This window comes from Oncorhynchus gorbuscha, linkage group LG12 (genome assembly GCF_021184085.1).
Source record: "Oncorhynchus gorbuscha isolate QuinsamMale2020 ecotype Even-year linkage group LG12, OgorEven_v1.0, whole genome shotgun sequence".
Taxonomy (NCBI): domain Eukaryota; kingdom Metazoa; phylum Chordata; class Actinopteri; order Salmoniformes; family Salmonidae; genus Oncorhynchus; species Oncorhynchus gorbuscha.
In genome coordinates, this window is record NC_060184.1 from 11,964,829 (window position 1) to 11,984,522 (window position 19,694).

The following is a 19,694-nucleotide window of genomic DNA, read 5'->3' on the forward strand; positions in this document are numbered from 1 at the left end:
CCATTCATCCTCTTCCTCCTCCAGTTATCCCATTCCTCCTCTTCCTCCTCGAGTTATCCCATTCATCCTCTTCCTCCTCGAGTTATCCCATTCATCCTCTTCCTCTTCGAGTTATCCCACTCATACTCTTCCTCTTCGAGTTATCCCACTCATACTCTTCCTCTTCGAGTTATCCCATTCATCCTCTTCCTCCTCGAGTTATCCCATTCATCTTCTTCCTCCTCGAGTTATCCCATTCATCCTCTTCCTCCTCGAGTTATCCCATTCATCCTCTTCCTCCTCGAGTTATCCCATTCATCCTCTTCCTCCTCGAGTTATCCCATTCATCCTCTTCCTCTTCGAGTTATCCCACTCATACTCTTCCTCCACGAGTTATCCCATTCATCCTCTTCCTCCTCGAGTTATCCCATTCATCCTCTTCCTCCTCGAGTTATCCCATTCCTCCTCTTCCTCCTCGAGTTATCCCATTCCTCCTCTTCCTCCTCGAGTTATCCCATTCATCCTCTTCCTCCTCGAGTTATCCCATTCATCCTCTTCCTCTTCGAGTTATCCCACTCATAAATCAAATCAAATCAAATCAAATTTATTTATATAGCCTCCATCAGCTGATATCTCAAAGTGCTGTACAGAAACCTCCTAAAACCCCAAACAGCAAACAATGCAGGTGTAAAAGCACGGTGGCTAGGAAAAACTCCTCTAGAAAGGCCAAAACCTAGGAAGAAACCCCATTCCAGTCCTCTTCTGGCTGTGCCTCGTAGAGATTATAACAGAACATGACCAAGATGTTCAAATGTTCATAAATGACCAGCATGGTCATCCTAATAAGGCAGAACAGTTGAAACTGGAGCAGCAGCACAGTCAGATGGACTGGGGACAGCAAGGAGCCATCATGTCAGGTAGTCCTGGGGCACGGTCCTAGGGCTCAGGTCCTCCGAGAGAGAGAAAGAAAGAGAGAATTAGAGAGAGCATTCATCCTCTTCTGGCTGTGCCAGGTGGAGATTATAACAGAACCAAGATGTTCAAATGTTCATAAATGACCAGCATGGTTGAATAATAGTCCAGAACAGTTGAAACTGGAGCTTGGCCAGGTGGACTGGGGATCCCATTCATCCTCTTCCTCCTCGAGTAAGGCAGAACAGAGTCCTCATGTCAGGTCCTGGGACATGGTCCTCATCCTCTTCTGGAGCAGCAGCATGGCCAGGTGGACTGGGGACAGCAAGGAGTCATCATGTCAGGTAGTCCCATGGTTCTAGGGCTCAGGTCCTCCTCGAGAGAAAGAAAGAGAGAAGGAGAGAATTATCCCATTCATTTACACAGGACACCGAATAGGACAGGAGAAGTACTCCAGATAAACAAACTGACCTCTTCCCCTCGACACATAAACTACTGCAGCATAAATACTGGAGGCTGAGACAGGAGGGGTCCCACTGTGGCCCCTCTTTCCTCCTCGAGTTATCCCATTCATCCTCTTCCTCCTCGAGTTATCCCATTCATCCTCTTCCTCCTCGAGTTATCCCATTCATCCTCTTCCTCCTCCAGTTATCCCATTCATCCTCTTCCTCCTCCAGTTATCCCATTCATCCTCTTCCTCCTCCAGTTATCCCATTCATCCCCTTCCTCCTCCAGTTATCCCATTCATCCTCTTCCTCCTCCAGTTATCCCATTCATCCTCTTCCTCCTCGAGTTATCCCATTCATCCGCTTCCTCCTCCAGTTATCCCATTCATCCTCTTCCTCCTCCAGTTATCCCATTCATCCTCTTCCTCCTCCAGTTATCCCATTCATCCCCTTCCTCCCATTCTCCAGTAAAATGTTTGGACATGTTACAGTATATGTTTGTCATCATATATTTTCAACATCATAAACTGGATACTACCTGTACTGTATATAATATATTGCATTGTATGTTGTTTTAATTTGAGAAAATAAAGTAGATCTGCCCAACATCAATCCATTAAATTACAGGGGAAAGTAGACCAAGAGTGATGTCACCTAGTCAACCGTTAAAGGCCCATTACCTCTCTGTGGTGAAGAACTGGACAACCGTAACAAGAGTGATTCTGGCTGGTTGCCAACTTGGGAGATTTAAAACGTTCCCTCTTGGATTTTTACGGATGGTGGGGCGAGGATTCAGGTTTCAGCTACAGCTCCCCTTTGTCTCTGATTAGGCATTCCTCGTAACCTTGTCATTTTGTCACCACTAAGGGCTGCCAACGCCAACCAACGCCAGGCCTGCTGTACTGGCACTGGCAGAGAAGAGAGGCCATTGGTGAGGGGAGGGGTGAACATTTGGAATGTAGGTTTCTGAGTAATGTTTGGTCCTTTTGTATGGGCAGTCTCCAATTGACATCAGTGAAGGATTGGTGCTTATCTCAACTGTGAATTGTACCTATATTATTGACAAACGATGCATGTTACCAGTGTATTTGAGGACAAAGCATAATTCACACGAAGAATCTCGCTACTTCAAACGTGCACACGGGTTAATCACAAATGCTGTATGTATTATTCTGTTGTGCTTTGGCACAGGTTGTCAGACCAACAAAAGTTTTCAGCTTCTTAATTTGAATTTCAGATGTGCTGAAAGTGAATGACGACTTTCCAATAATAAGGTAACATGTCTATCTGACTATTTGACAGATCGTTTCTGCGATAGCCCGGACTCCACTTATAAACCAATTACACCATAAAAAATATACTTAGAAGTGTTGATATCTACGGGTCAAAATAATCTTCTGTATGCTAAACGTTTTGTTCCAAATGATAAAGTATACAGTAGCAGCATTCCTTTTGAAGGTAGCGATGTGCTAAAAACAGGTTATGAAAACAGGCCTATTTGTTAGTACAGGGTTTCACAACTCAACCCTGTGTTAAGAAACTAAATTGGGCTAATTGGGATTCTATTTACATTCAAGGAGAGAAATTGAATTCACATTGAAATGTAGCACTGGGTCTACATTATAGCAGTGTAGAGAAAGTGAAGGCGTGCTGAAGATGAATCTTTATTGCAAGTGATGTAACAATGGCAAGTCCATAATCATTGTTGTAACCTGATGAAATTCACCAATGCATAAAAGTTAGTTATCTTTGTTTTCTTTATTATTTTGGTTAGGTCAGGGTGTGACGAGGGTGGTATGTGTGTTTTTTCATCTTGTCTAGGGTTTTTTGTACATCTATGGGGTTTTGGTTTGTCTAGGTAAATGTAAGTCTATGGTGGCCTGAATTGGTTCCCAATCAGAGGCAGCTGTTTATCGTTGTCTCTGATTTGGCATCCTATTTAGGTTGCCATTTTCCATTTAGGTTTTTGTGGGTTATTGTCTATGTGTAGTTCCTGTCAGCACTCGTGGCTATTAGCGGCACGTTTGTTTAGTGTTCTTTGTGGAATAAAAGAATAAAGGAATAAAAGAAGAACATATTCTTATCACGCTGTGTCTCCTTCTTATAACATGAAAAGTTTGTAAACACCTGTACTGTACAAATACACATACACAAATGAGCACTGTACTTGATTTTAACAACAAAATGGTAATTTATTTAGATTTTGCATAAGAGGATACGTGTATCTTTCTGACAACTCAACAGACAGATGCCGAACAGGTTGAACAGATTCTGACTGAAACCCCCTCTACAACCTAATTACTGCCTTTAAAACAAACTAAAACAAAGAACTATTGTAGGAATGCCGCAGGGGCAGATCTACCCGAGGCGGAAACAATCACGTTTTCACATTCTATTCATTCTCTGAGCCAACTGCGCTTGTTTGAGGAGAACATTGGTGTATTCACAAGGAACCAAATGGAAACGAATAGGTTTTCATTACAAAAATGTTTTGCTATGGTTTGCTACAGTGTGCACTAATGAATACTCTCCATTTGTACCTGCGTGGGCCATTCAGCGATTCGGAACCAAATGTGCACCGAAAGCAAGTGGAAATGCATTGGGTTTTAAATGCACTTTTAAATTGACAGTTTAAAGCTGGGTAATGTCCCATCTGTCTCCCCCTACCACTGGTGTTACTCAGGGGCAACTCCATCTTACTGCCTCTTTAATTAGTGATTAAAGTGGCACGACGGAACGGATGGAAGGTTTATATATCCGAGTGGGATTAGAAGGGTGTGTGATGGGGTGGTAACAGTGGGGGATGGTGGCAGCCCAAATTGGCAGGGGATGAGATCAGTTTAGGTGGGATTGTGTCGTGTGTTGTAGGCTTGATTGCGAATGTGAGTTTACACACAGTGGTTTCGCATTGCCTTGTTCTGGCATTCATGAAAGGGTCAGGAATGTGAAATGATTGGTACATAGAGCAAGTATTCCACATTCTAAGCATATTGCCCATTGATAATAAACAACCCCATCAGTTATTATTGTTTTTTTTACCTTTATTTAACTAGGCAAGTCAGTTAAGAACATATTCTTATTTACAATGACGACCTACCCCAATCAAACCCTCCCCTAACCCGGACAACACTGTTCCAATTGTTCTTATAACTTTTAAATAAATATGATCATACTTAGTGACAGTACAAAATTGGCACCATATTACAGATGACAGAGCATTTTCTGCCCAGCATCCTCTGAACGATGCACAGACACTATTCAAATGGCTGCTGACTAGGTCTAAGGTCACTTCTAATAGGTTCTCCAACTCACAAAACTGACATTTTTCAGTACAGAGCACTCTGTGAATGGTGCAACATCAATTTGCTGTGCACTCCAAGACAGTTCTGGTTGTCCCGCTTCGCATGCCGCTCTCAGCTCTCATATCGCTCCCTCATTTGCATAGGGAGCGACATGTCACATATTCTGGCCTATCCAGACAAAGGATCGATTTCCCCTGACTGTGAACCTCGAAGCTCTGCTTACAATATGGCATATGAAACTGGACACCATAGCGATTGTACAGTTTCATCTTGCAGTGAGCTCTCAACATAGAGAAATCAGCTCATGCTTAAAGTTGTAACAACCTTATACAGAACCCTTACAGATCCTTTGTCTGCAGTTATGGACTGTCCTCTTCAATTCAAACCACAGGTTTTCAATGGGTTTCAAGTCCAGAGACTGAAATGGCCATTGCAAAATCTTGATTTTGTGGCCAATTAATAATTTCTTTGTGGATTTTGATGTGTGCTTGGGGTTATTGTCTTGCTGGAAGATCCACTTGTGGCCACGTTTCAACTTCCTAGCAGAGGCAACCAGGTTTTTGGCTAACATGTCCTGGTACTGGGTGAAGTTCATGACAAGGGCCCCGAGGGAAGCAGAATAACCCCAGAACAACAAAGATCCACAACTATATGTCACAGTAGGTATGGACTTCCTTTCTGCTCATGCATTCTCATTTCAACGACACACCCCAGCATGGCTAAAGAGCTCTATTTTCACATCATTCAACTAATGTAAATGCCTGCAGTTTGGCAATTGTATTGGAACCGGTGCACTGGATGACATGAACAGAGAGGAACTCAGGGGCAACAGTGTTACTCAGTGTTATTCAGGGGCAACAGTGTTACTCAGGGGCAACAGTGTTACTCAGTGTTATTCAGGGGCAACAGTGTTACTCAGGGGCAACAGTGTTACTCAGTGTTTTTCAGGGGCAACAGTGTTACTCAGGGGCAACAGTGTTACTCAGTGTTATTCAGGGGCAACAGTGTTACTCAGGGGCAACAGTGTTACTCAGTGTTACTCAGGGGCAACAGTGTTACCCAGTGTTACTCAGGGGCAACAGTGTTACTCAGGGGCAACAGTGTTACTCAGTGTTACTCAGGGGCAACAGTGTTACTCAGGGGCAACAGTGTTACTCAGTGTTACTCAGGGGCAACAGTGTTACTCAGGGGCAACAGTGTTACTCAAGGGCAACAGTGTTACTCAGTGTTACTCAGGGGCAACAGTGTTACTCAGTGTTACTCAGGGGCAACAGTGTTACTCAGTGTTACTCAGGGGCAACAGTGTTACTCAAGGGCAACAGTGTTACTCAGTGTTACTCAGGGGCAACAGTGTTACTCAGTGTTACTCAGGGGCAGCAGTACTACCCAGTGTTACTCAGGGGCAACAGTACTACCCAGTGTTACTCAGGGGCAGGGGCAACAGTGTTACTCAGGGGCAACAGTGTTACTCAGTGTTACTCAGTGTTACTCAGTGTTACTCAGGGGCAACAGTACTACCCAGTGTTACTCAGGGGCAACAGTACTACCCAGTGTTACTCAGGGGCAACAGTGTTACTCAGGGGCAACAGTGTTACTCAGTGTTACTCAGTGTTACTCAGGGGCAACAGTGTTACTCAGTGTTACTCAGGAGCAACAGTACTACCCAGTGTTACTCAGGGGCAGGGGCAACAGTGTTACTCAGGGGCAACAGTGTTACTCAGTGTTACTCAGTGTTACTCAGGGGCAACAGTACTACCCAGTGTTACTCAGGGGCAACAGTACTACCCAGTGTTACTCTGGGTAGGGCGTTCAAATCTCTCATCTAGTCACACCAAAGGTTGTGAAAATGAGGCACAATCTGTCTCTATCTGGCATTAGGGAGATAGATCCAGGGGGTGTACCATGTTTAGTAGGGCATTGTACTGTACATTGCAACTATTGGTTTATAGTGCACACATTGTTATTGTTTTACCACATTACAACACAATTTCCAGCCAATTGATCAGTTCAGGTTGCAATTTCACTACATCTTAGAACACTTTACAGTACATTGGATGGAGTTTCACTACATCTTGGAACGCTTTACAATACGTTGTATGGAGTTTCACTACATCTTAGAGGATTTTACAGTATGTTGTATGGAGTAACTCAACAACATAGCACATTATTGTGGCCTATATTGTGGCCTAATGTTGCCCCTTCTGATAAATACATAATTAGCCAATTAACTGACAGGGCTACTGAGAACCTTGAGATGCCTGGTTTAGACAAGGCCTGAAGGGGATGGTCAATCCCTGGTATTGCCTATTGTTTGGCCTAGCAGCACCCCAGTAAAGCCGAGGGGCTTGGGGAATCTACTTTTTGAAGTATTGATGACAGCCATGGGAGTCTGCGCTGTGATTTTACCTTGACAGCCAGTCGGTCAGCAAATCAATACAAACCTAAAGTCATTTGATCCAATACGCTGGCTAATGAGAAATTCTCTACACTCCCACTTTTTCCTTGGAGGGGTGTAGAGAGCTGTGGGAGCAAAAAGGTTATTGAGCCAGCAGACTAAGGGAATGGGGAATGCATTTGGTCGAAACAAAGGGTATCTTGGACTCTTTAAATCTCTAATTAAATGGAAAGATCTCTCAGTTTAACTGTTTTTATGTACCCTTATAGTTATTTATCCCAGCCAAGTCTCTTTTGTGTGTTTATCTGTTTACAGATTTTCCTTTCGGGTTATATCCGGGAAACATTCATTTCTAATATTTGGTTTCCATCTAGTGGATTCCTTTTGAACAACAAACTTGACAACAATCGTCAGTTGATGAAGACAATAGTGTGGATTACCCTTTTGAAATTTAACTTGATCATTTTTTAAAAATATTAATGCACATCAACATGTCCGTTTTTTTATTTGGAATCCTATGAATCTGTGTGTAGGAAAACCTACTGCACTGTTTGTGTCACATTTCACACTAAGAGTAATTTATTGATCTATTGAAGCAATCGTTAATATCTATCCAAAGGCTGAAACATATTTGGTCATTTATGTAGGTCTATGTGGCTCCTGAATGGTGAAGCGGTCTAAGGCACTGCATCTCAGTGCAAGAGGTGTCACATCAGTCTCTGGATCAAATCCAGGCTGTATCACATCTGGCTGTGATTGGGAGTCCCATAGGTTGGTGCACAATTGGCCCAGTGTTGTGTAGGGTAGGCCATCATTGTAAATAAGAATATGTTCTTATTAATTGACTTTCCTAGTTAAATATGTCACTCAGCCTGTTTTATAAGACAGTCCAAGTGTGTAATAATTAGTGCACACCGTAGAAAACAGTTCGCAACTGAAAAGGGTTTTACTGTAAAAACGAGAGTTTCTATTGGCCAAATTCAAGTTAGGTCCCGCTTCCGTTTGGTTTGGTTCCTAATGAATACACCCCAGATAACCATGGGGACACCAGTTGAAAGATTTGAGATCGCACATCCAAAATCCCATTGAAAGTCAAGAATCCAATGGCTTGAAGAATAAAACTTAAAATGTTTTATAATAGAATCTAAAATGATAAGTGCAAGGTAAACAAAGGTTTCGATAATACATTTTTAAAAAATGTAAAAAATATATATATAAATAATGTATGCCTTCTCCTTATCCCAAACATTTGCCATCGCTAGCAGGCATTACTTCCTACCCAATTATCCTATCTGGGCCGGCCCCCACATCGGCGTAATTGGCCTATTCTCATCCAAATCATAGGACCACATAGCCAAATTAATATATACACCATATCTAGAAATGAAATTAAGTTATTCTAAATGGCCTAATATGACCTAATAAACAAATATTTGCATAACCAAAGAAATATAGAAACTGCTTCGAACAACCATTGTAATTCAGTAAATTAACACTGGGGGGCGCAATGGTTCTTTAAACAACACAGAGCCACTATCTCTATCGAACAGCAGAAGGAGTGGGAGAAAGGCATTGAAACCAAGCAAAACCAGAGGCAATGGAGTTCTATTTATATGTAAGAAGCAGATTGAACACACTTTTTACAAGTAGGCTAATTGTGTCTCTTTTGAAGGTTAGCTGTGATTATTTGTGAACAGTTATAAAAATGTCTAAGCATTTCTAAGCATTCTAAGCATTATCCTTTATAATATTTATAATAATTGATAACACATGAATAAACAATATTTAACTAAAATATTCTGGCTTTGATGTACAATTCGCGTCATGGCTCCATTTTGTAAGTGTGTTCTGTTCCTTTGAATGAGTACTACTAATACAAAGATACATTTGAAATGGGGTCAAAAAGGTTTTGAGAAAACTGCACATACAGTACAGCTGAGGCAAAAACTGATTGAAAAAAAAACGTTTTTTTAGCAGTCTTCAAGTCATGGCTTAATCTTCCTAATAATTAATATGCAAAGTGTTGATTAATTTGTTTTTCCAGAGATTTCATGGAAAATCAAGTTGTTTTTTCAGCAACAGTTTCTCTGTGACTCAAAATAACTCTTGCACCCACCTGTCCTTCTGCCCCTGAACAGGCAGTTAACCCACTGTTCCTAGGCCGTCATAGAAAATAAGAATTTGTTCTTAACTGACTTGCCTAGTTAAATAAAGGTAAAAATATATATTACATTTTTAAGAAAAAGAAAAAAATACACCCCAGTAAATCTAGTTTAGTTATTGAATGTGTGTGTTGGCTGTAGTAGTGGGATTATTAACATCCATTGTGGTCAACAATGAGGCTTTGGCGTTACCCTGTTATGAAACACTCACTGTACAAAGGTAGGTCAGATTGACTCATTTATTGCAATGTACACACAGAAGCAGAGGTGCGTGACCAAGTCACTATTGTTAGAGTCACAAGCAAGTCTTAAGTCACAAGGTCCGACTCTCAAATCGAGTCCCAAGTAGAACGGGTCAAGCGTGGAGCGCTGGCCACGTAGCCTATTTCTATGCGCACTGAGAGGCGCGCGCTCCTATTACGCGCAACAAAAATGACAGACACGTAGGATTTATGCCGCGTTGATAACAACTGGGAACTCCGAACAATACGACGTCAAATCATGACGTCAGTGATCTTCAGCTCTCGAAAGAGGCCCGAGTTCCCGAGTTAGAATTCCGAGTTGGATGACCGTTCAAATCGACGTTTCCCAGTCGGAGCTCGTTTATTTCCGAGTTCCCTGTTGTTTTGAACGCACTGAAGGCGTCAGTCGGAGGTTTTCGATTTCCCAGTTGATTTTAACGTGGCAACAGACACACGGAAATCCGGCACAACCCACGAAAGTGAAATACTGTAACTCTGAACAAAGGAAACCATACATTGAATTAAATACACAGAACTTCTACCTCATGACTTTTGCGAAAGTTATGTGTACTATAAACATTGCGCCCACTCAGAGCAGGGTAATAAATGGTTGACTAATGAAAATGTATTTTAGGCCTATCAAACATGAAACAGAAATGTCTACGACTTGCAATAAACAGTACGGGGATGGAATGATGAATCGCTAGCAATATTGTAGTATTAGATGGAATATTTATACTTTTACTTTTGATACTTAAGTATATATTAGCAATTACATTTACTTTTGATACGTAAGTATATTTAAAAACAAATGCTTTTCGACTTTTACTCAAGTAGTATTTTGCTGAATGACTCACTTTTACTTGAGTCATTTTCTATGAAGGTATCTTTACTATTGGGTGCTTTTCCCACTACTGACCCGATCATATTGCATTGGACTAGTAACCGAAAGGTTGCAAGTTCAAAACCCCGAACTGACAAGGTACAAATCTGTCGTTCTGCCCCTGAACAGGCAGTTAACCCACTGTTCCTAGGCTGTCATTGAAAATAAGAATTTGTTCTTAACTGACTTGCCTAGTTAAATAAAGGTTTAAAAAATAATATATATATATAGCTGTATAGCTGTATAGGAAATCGGCAATCTGTTCGCTAGCTCACCTGACCTGTGTTGATTGACATTTTGCTGGTCCAATCAGAGTGCCGATTGGGCGTCTTACTAGCATTTTTTTCCCCCTGCAGGAGTTATGCTGAGGCTACTGTTTCTGGTTGCATGGAGAGTAATCCATGTAGACTCTGTGCCACAAAATGAGTGACAAAACATAACAAAACCTGGCCAGATAATAAGTCATCAGTCTCAAGTCAAAGCCAAGTCTTGAGGCTCCAAGTCCAAGTCAACTGTCAAGTTTGATTTTGTATCAAGTCAAGTCTCAAGTCACCAAAATTGTGATTTGAGTCAGACTCAGAGTCCAATTTATTTGACTATAGTCCACTCAGCATAGAAGGCGATAGGGTTAGCAGGACAGTATTCATCAGGACACACAATGATTTAAAAAAAAAATGCTTTTCAACAGTTAAGTAAAATTGGCATTTCTAACTGGATAAGCCAAGGAGGCCCCTCACTGTTCCAGTCTGTTTATTTCCCGTTTGGTGCCTAATGAACATGGCCAAGGTCTTTCATCTCTGTTCAAAGCTGAGCTCTCACAGGAGGTTGTTGTTTTCCTTGGCATGCAGAGAAAGAGTTATGTATATATATATATATATATATATAGAGAGAGAGAGAGAGAGAGAGAGAGAGAGAGAGAGAGAGAGAGAGAGAGAGAGAGAGAGAGAGAGAGAGAGAGAGAGAGAGAGAGAGAGAGAGAGAGAGAGAGAGAGAAAGAGTGAGTGCGAGAGCAGAGGGCCAGGCTCTTCAGTAACGTTTGTGCAAGAAGGCATACTGACTTGGCTCATTCCTGAAGAGAAAGCTACCCATGTTCCTACTCCTAGGAAAGGGAAAGGTAGCCACTTCTGATAGCAAAGGAGGAGGAAAACAAGGTATGATTTCAAAAACATTCCACACTCTCCCATGTCAGAATGGATTCTGATTGGCTGGGAGTAGACCCAGTAATGAGAAGGCCCTTGACACTTCCACAACCTCTGGGTTTCTGTTTAAAGGGCCAGTGCATTTAAAAATGTGAATTTACTGTTTTTTTTTGGTGATATTTCCACAACACGAGGTAGAAATAACACTCAGAAAAATGCCTGTTCAGATGGGATGGAACTTGACATCACAATGTGATCAAATTAAAATAAAATGTTCATTTATCCATCTCTCCATCTATCCATCTCTCCATGTCTTCATGTCTTTATTTGTCCATCTCTTCGTCTCTCCGTCTCTTCATCTTTCCATCTACCATCTCTCCATCTCTCCCTCTTCATATCTTCATTCATATGTTTTATAGGTTTGCAGTGATAAGGCTTGCTCTATATTTGTAGCTGTGGTAACAATGGCACTTGTGATGTTATCAATTGTTCTCAATTGTCACTCATGCTTTCCTTTTCCATCCACACCCTCCGTCTAGGGTCCCCACCCTCCTCCTAGGGTCCTCACCCTGCGTTTAGGGTCCTGGATCCACACCCTCCATCTAGTGTCCTCACCCTTCATCAAGGGTCCTCACCCTCCAACTAGGATCCTCACCCTTCGTCTAGGCTCCTGGATCCACACCCACTATCAAGGGTCAACACCCTCCGTCTCGGGTGCTCTCCCTCTGTTTAGGGTCAACACCTTCCATCTAGGGTCCTCACCCTCCGTCTAGGATCCACACCCTCCGTCTAGGGTCCTCACCCTTCGTCTAGGGTCCTGGACCCCTAGATGAGGGGTCAGTTCCCTGGCTTCTGGCCAGGTCTGGTAGTGTTGCAGGTGTGTCTTTTACCCTTTTCGGACTAACCCAAACTGTATCTTCCAGGCTTGGATATGTTCTTTTCATGATGTCCTTTCCAGCACAGTTCCAGCAACTGTGTTGGAGGCGTAGCCGGGTCAGCTCAGTACAGCTGAGCTGGTTCAGCTCTGGTCAGTAGTGTGAAAAGCCCTTTTGTGTGTCCTTCATGTTATTCCAAGAGTGTGTTGGTTGGCGAGGACACACACACACACACACCAATAGGAGGAGGAGTTCCCTGGACCACTATATTGGAGTATTATACCCTATACCATCTCTCCATCTCTTCATGTCTTGATGTCTTCATTTCTTTATCTATCCATCTCTTAATTTCTCCGTCTCTTCATCTTTCCATCTCCCATCTCTCCATTTCTTCATCTTTCCATCTCCCATCTCTCCATTTCTTCATCTTTTCATCTACCATCTCTCCATTTCTTCATCTTTTCATCTACCATCTCTCCATCTCTCACTCTTCATATCTTCATTCATATGTTTTATAGGTTTGCAGTGATATAGCTTGCTCTATATTTGTAGCTGTGGTAACAATGGCACTTGTGATGTTATCAATTGTTCTCAGTTGTCAGCCATGCTTTCCTTTTCCATCCACACCCTCCGTCTAGGGTCCCCACCCTCCGTCTAGGGTCCTCACCCTCCGTTTAGGGTCCTCACCCTCCGTTTAGGGTTCCTCACCCTCCGTCTAGGATCCTCACCCTCCGTTTAGGGTCAACAACCTCCGTCTACAGTCCTCACCCTCCGTCTAGGGTCCTCACCCTCCCTCTAGGGTCCTCACCCTCCGTCTAGGGTTCTCACCCTCCGTCTAGGGTCCTCACCCTCCGTCTACGGTCCTCACCCTCTGTCTAGGGTCCTCACCCTCCGTCTAGGGTCCTGTATCCACACCCTCCATCACGGGTCAACACCCTCCGTCTAGGGTCCTCACCCTCCGTCTAGGGTCTTCACCCTCCGTCTCACCCTCCGTCTAGGGTCCTCACCCTCCGTCTAGGGTCCTCACCCTCCGTTTAGGATCTTCACCCTCCGTCTCACCCTGAGTCTAGGGTCCTCATCCTCCGTCTAGGGTCCTGGATCCACACCCTCCATCTAGGGTCCTCACCCTTCATCAAGGGTCCTCACCCTCCATCTAGGGTCCTCACCCTCTGTTTAGGGTCAACACCCTCCGTCTAGGGTCCTGGATCCACACCCTCCATCAAGGGTCAACACCCTCCGTCTAGGGTCCTGGATCCACACCCTCCATCAACGGTTAACACCCTCTGTCTAGGGTCCTCACCCTCCGTCTAGGGTCCACACACTCCGTCTAGGGTCCTCACCCTCCGTCTAGGGTCCTGGATCCACACCATCCATGTAGGGTCCTCACCCTCCGTCTAGAATCCTCACACTCCGTCTAGGGTCAACACCCTTGGCTTAGGGTCCTCACCCTCCGTCTAGGGTCAACACCTTCCATCTAGGGTCCTGGATCCACACCCTCCATCAAGGGTCAACACCCTCCGTCTAGGGTCAACACCCTCCGTCTAGAGTCAACACCCTCCGTCTAGGGTCAACACCCTCCGTCTAGGGTCCTCACCCTTCATCTAGGGTCCTGGACCCCTAGATGAGGGGTCAGTTCCCTGGCTTCTGGCCAGGTCTGGTAGTGTTGCAGGTGTGTCTTTTACCCTTTTCGGACTAACCCAAACTGTATCTTCCAGGCTTGGATATGTTCTTTTCATGTTGTCCTTTCCAGCACAGTTCCAGCAACTGTGTTGGAGGCGTAGCCGGGTCAGCTCAGTACAGCTTGTTTCAGTTGGGCTGAGTTCAGCTCTGGTCAGTAGTGTGAAAAGCCCTTTTGTGTGTCCTTCATGTTATTCCAAGAGTGTGTTGGTTGGCGAGGACACACACACACACACACACACCAATAGGAGGAGGAGTTGCCTGGACCACTATATTGGAGTATTATACCCTATACCATCTCTCCATCTCTTCATGTCTTGATGTCTTCATTTCTTTATCTATCCATCTCTTCATTTCTCCGTCTCCTCATCTTTCCATCTCCCATCTCTCCATTTCTTCATCTTTTCATCTACCATCTCTCCATTTCTTCATCTTTTCATCTACCATCTCTCCATCTCTCACTCTTCATATCTTCATTCATATGTTTTATAGGTTTGCAGTGATATAGCTTGCTCTATATTTGTAGCTGTGGTAACAATGGCACTTGTGATGTTATCAATTGTTCTCAGTTGTCAGCCATGCTTTCCTTTTCCATCCACACCCTCCGTCTAGGGTCCCCACCCTCCGTCTAGGGTCCTCACCCTCCGTTTAGGGTTCCTCACCCTCCATCTAGGATCCTCAACCTCCGTTTAGGGTCAACACCCTCCGTCTACGGTCCTCACCCTCCGTCTAGGGTCCTCACCCTCCCTCTAGGGTCCTCACCCTTCGTCTAGGGTTCTCACCCTCTGTCTAGGGTCCTCACCCTCCGTCTACGGTCCTCACCCTCCGTCTAGGGTCCTCACCCTCCGTCTAGGGTCCTGTATCCACACCCTCCATCACGGGTCAACACCCTCCGTCTAGGGTCCTCACCCTCCGTCTAGGGTCTTCACCCTCCGTCTCACCCTCCGTCTAGGGTCCTCACCCTCCGTCTAGGGTCCTGGATCCACACCCTCCATCTAGGGTCCTCACCCTTCATCAAGGGTCCTCACCCTCCGTCTAGGGTCCTCACCCTCCGTCTAGGGTCCTGGATCCACACCCTCCATCAAGGGTCAACATCCGTCTAGGGTCCACACCTTCCGTCTAGGGTCAACACCCTTGGCTTAGGGTCCTCACCCTCTGTCAAGGGTCAACACCCTCCATCTAGGGTCCTGTATCCACACCCTCCATCAAGGGTCCTGGATCCACACCCTCCATCAAGGGTCAACACCCTCCATCTAGGGTCCTGTATCCACACCCTCCATCTAGGGTCCTGGATCCACACCCTCCATCAAGGGTCAACACCCTCCATCTAGGGTCCTGGATCCACACCCTCCATCTAGGGTCCTGGATCCACACCCTCCATCAAGGGTCAACACCCTCCATCTAGGGTCCTGGATCCACACCCTCCATCTAGGGTCCTGGATCCACACCCTCCATCAAGGGTCAACACCCTCCATCTAGGGTCCTGGATCCACACCCTCCATCTAGGGTCCTGGATCCACACCCTCCATCAAGGGTCAACACCCTCCATCTAGGGTCCTGTATCCACACCCTCCATCTAGGGTCCTGGATCCACACCCTCCATCACGGGTCCTCACCCTCCGTCTAGTGTCCTCACCCTCCGTCTAGGATCCACACCCTCCGTCTAGGATCCACACCCTCCGTCTAGGGTCCTCACCCTCCATCTAGGATCCTCACCCTCCGTCTAGTGTCCTCACCCTCCGTCTAGGATCCACACCCTCCGTCTAGTGTCCTCACCCTTCGTCTAGGGTCAACACCCTCCGTCTAGGATCCACACCCTTCGTCTAGGGTCAACAACCTCCGTCTAGGGTCCTCACCCTTCGTCTAGGGTCAACACCCTCCGTCTAGGATCCACACCCTCCGTCTAGGGTCCTCACCCTTCGTCTAGGGTCAACACCCTCCGTCTAGGATCCACACCCTTCGTCTAGGGTCAACACCCTCCGTCTAGGGTCCTCACCCTTCGTCTAGGGTCAACACCCTCCGTCTAGGATCCACACCCTCCGTCTAGGGTCCTCACCCTTCGTCTAGGGTCCTGGACCCCTAGACGAGGGGTCAGTTCCCTGGCTTCTGACCAGGTCTGGTAGTGTTGCAGGTGTGTCTTTTACCCTTTTCGGACTAACCCAAACTGTATCTTCCAGGCTTGGATATGTTCTTTTCATGATGTCCTTTCCAGCACAGTTCCAGCAACTGTGTTGGAGGCGTAGCCGGGTCAGCTCAGTACAGCTTGTTTCAGTTGGGCTGAGTTCAGCTCTGGTCAGTAGTGTGAAAAGCCCTTTTGTTTGTCCTTCATGTTATTCCAAGAGTGTCTTCAATACATTTTCTGTGATTCTTAAGGGTCTTTCTCTTCTTCTTCTCCCACACTTCTTCAGATGACTTTTAGGTAAATGTGTTGATTGTTTGCTTGCTAGAAGGTGTGAGTTTAATTTGTTTGCTTTTCCCTACTAACTCTAGGCTACTTGACGCCGCCTACTCAAAGTATGTGGGGCTAAGCAGCGTGGAAGCGTTGATTAGTTTTCAAACTATGAGGTTTCCTCTCTTTACACTTGCAATGAGAATACCATGCTAATGTTAATCACAGCCACCATTTCCATAGATTAGAATCAATGCCAACCATGTCTGACTGCCAGACTGCCACAGCGGATGAGGTGAGTAGAACTGACCTAGAAATACAGTTACTAGAACCAGTGTTGTAATGGCGTTCTACATGTATGTTTTTACATTCATGCCCTTACTGCCAGAGTGGTGTGTATTTGAATAGACCAAACAAGAACGGAGAACATTGATATGGATACAGCTTTGGCTACATTTGCCCCAGAAGGCCATTGAATCCTTTAGCTAAGCAATACAGTTTTTAAACAAGTTTGATATGGTGCTTAACCACTAGATATGAAGATGATTTGATCAGCATTAGAACAATAGGGCTATGTTATTAGTATGTACGAGCAATTCCTCAACAATCCTTGACCACCACTTTAAAATCTTGGCATGGACAGGTCTGCCTTAGCCTGCATTGTAGCGGTCAATGAGAACCCGGAGGCCCCTCCCTGGACTCTATCAACCCCTTGGACACAGAGATGCACCTGGACTCCATCAACCCCATGGACACAGAGCTGCACCTGGACTCTATCAACCCCATGGACACAGAGCTGCACCTGGACTCTATCAACCCCATGGACACAGAGCTGCACCTGGACTCTATCAACCCCATGGACACAGAGCTGCACCTGGACTCTATCAACCCCATGGACACAGAGAAGGTGACTAATGCTGTGACCCCAGAGAAGGATGTGGATGGGTGAGTGAATGGAATTGGATGAGTGAGTAAGGATGGGTGAGTAACTGACTGACAGGAAGCCGGGTACTTATACGCTACTATCTATATTAGCATGCAAACATACTACCACTCGGTGGAGGCTCCTCAGAGGAGGAAGGGGAGGACCATCCTCCTCAGTGAATTTCCTAAAAATATTCCAACAAAATTATCCTTTTTAAATAAAACGATACTAAATATATTTACTTTATCAAATTATTGATTAAATCACACTGTTTTGCAATGAAGGTCTACAGTCGCCTCAACAGCATTCTCTGGGTTAGCACCGTGGTGTAGCTGGAGGACAGCTAGTTTCCATCCTCCTCTGGGTGTAATGACTTTAATACAAACCTAGGAGGAACCTGATTCTCACCCCCTTCCATAGACTTATACAGTAATTCCCGAAGGATGTCCTCCAACCTATCAGAGCTCTTGCAGTATGAACTGACATGTTGTTGACCAAATCAAAGGATCAGAGAACGAATCTAGTACTGAAAGCATAAGCTACAGCTAGCTAGCACTGCAGTGCATAAAATGTGGTGAGTAGTTGACTCAAAGAGAGAGAAAGACAAAATAGTTGAACAGTTTCAAACAAATTCATTCATTAAAGAAATATGGGAGAGAGAGAGCGATAGCTATGCTTCGTTGTATATATTCTTTTACTTTCACTTACCTAGCTAACGAATGCAGCTAGCTAGTTTAGCCTACTCAAACACCTGGCTCAAACAGAAAGGGATGCTATGCTAGCTAGCTGGCTATTCAACACTGGAACTCTTCCAAGTCAATGTAAGCTTTTGATTTTATAAATGTATTGCCACTGGGGCCCACTGGTGTAACTGCTAAACTGCTAGCTGATGGGTTGTGCACTGTCCACAAGCGAAGGGAAAAGGTGAGAGGAGGAGAGTGCATAGATGAAAGAAGGAATTATACGAGCAAATGATTGTGCTGTTTGTATGTAGCTGCTATGAAAATGAACTGTGTTTGCGGTGATCAGGGGTGTATTCATTCCACCAATTCTGTTAAGAAACGTTTCTTGAACCGAAGCAAACGGAATGAAACAAGGATAAACATACTTGAATTTGTCCAATAGAAGCTCTCGTTTGCAACTATTAGACTAGCGACTACACCCTAGATAAGCTAGATGCAGGCAAGAGTGTGCACGGCGGTATTGAATTTGAACATTTATCTTGACGAACATTTATCTTGACCTGTGCACATACATTGTAAACTTTAATTCATAGGCTAGGTTGTAGCAACTTCATGATGGGTATAGGAAACATTTGAGTATCATGTAACTGGTCCTTGTTTGGGAAAACACACACAAAAGCATGCAACAGGCTGACCAATACAAGGGTTGAAAAATTGGTGGTCATCTGGAAAAATGTGAGGCTTTGAGCCTGACAACAAGCAATCCTCAACAAGGTTGGAAAGGGACAGTGAAAATGAGGCCTCAGAGTCCAATTTGTAAGTCGCTCTGGATAAGAGCGTCTGCTAAATGACTTAAATGTAAATGTAAATGTAGTAACCTAAACTTATCGATGTTACATTGAGCTGGGTAAATAAAATATGAATGATAATCATCTAATATGCTGTAATAGAAATAAGGCCATGCTCATTAAAAAACAAATCCTCCTCCTTCGTGACACGTGTACAATGTTTGCAATGCAGTCTCTGAAGGTGTGCCTTTCTCTACCTATCCCTAGCATCCGTTGCATGTGAAATGTGTTGCTATAGATTTGTCTGTGTGTGTGTGTGTTCCCAGGCTGACCAGTATCAATGCGGTGAAGCTCTCTCGGGCGACCTGGGAGAATGTTTCATCCACTGTACAGTACTCCTAACAGCTGCATAGAGCTCATTAGCTAGACAGGTGAGGGTCATACACCACATTAAAGGTTGCAATAGCACTAGGCCGTCATTGAAAATAAGAATTTGTTCTTAACTCACTTGCCTAGTAAAATAAAGGTAAAAAAATAAATAAATAAAAAATGATGCTGCGAATATGTATCCTTCCTGCAGTCACATGACCATATTGCCCTCTAGTGGCCTCATGGGTGGAATAGTATTTAATATTTTTTAAATAATTCATTCCTAATAAATAAATAAAAAATAAGCTGAAAATCCGGTGTTTCTTTGTCAAATGGTTATGTTATATTTCAGTCTTCTGTGATGTATATAAAGTTTCATATTGGGATGCAAACTCAAAATGTAATACATTTCAACAGGTGTCTTCTTTTTTTAAGCCCATAACCATGTGTGTGAGATGTTTACTTTTGTTTCAAAGTAGATTTGTTTACGACTACCAAGAAGGTTAATGAAGTGAGAAGAAGGCATTG